The sequence below is a fragment of the Nannospalax galili genome, unplaced genomic scaffold (assembly GCF_000622305.1).
Source record: "Nannospalax galili isolate Female #2095 unplaced genomic scaffold, S.galili_v1.0 scaffold1579, whole genome shotgun sequence".
NCBI classification, from domain to species: domain Eukaryota; kingdom Metazoa; phylum Chordata; class Mammalia; order Rodentia; family Spalacidae; genus Nannospalax; species Nannospalax galili.
The window spans coordinates 1,231,142-1,231,592 of NW_008342632.1; positions in this window are offsets into that span (position 1 = coordinate 1,231,142).

Consider the following 451-nt stretch of genomic DNA (forward strand, 5'->3'; position numbering starts at 1 on the left):
TTACATCTGAGCAGCACTTTCTGATTAGGAACAAAATCATCAATGAGAAATAATTGTCTAAATAATTTTTTATAGGGACTTAAGCCTAATGTCTGAGAAGTGTAATCCCTTGAACTCTTAAAGAAATAAACTGATGACTTTCCTCTTTGGTTTCCGAGAAAACAGAGGGGTTGCTGAGGTGTATGTGTGACCTGAGGGTGTATGCACACTGGAAAGCCTTTTCCCAGTCAAGCCTTCTCTTCCTGGCCTTCCCCAGATTGTCTACTTTAGCCCTCCCCAAATCTAGGAGGCCATGTGTGATTAGGGTCAAATTACATACAGTTGGCTGGGAAGATTGACCCTCTGGTGAGGGTCCAATGACCCTACTTGACTCTCCTTTAATGAAGGAGCACAACTGTCAACAAGCTCAACTGTGACGATGTTTAGTGATCAGACTCAGCTGAAGTCATGA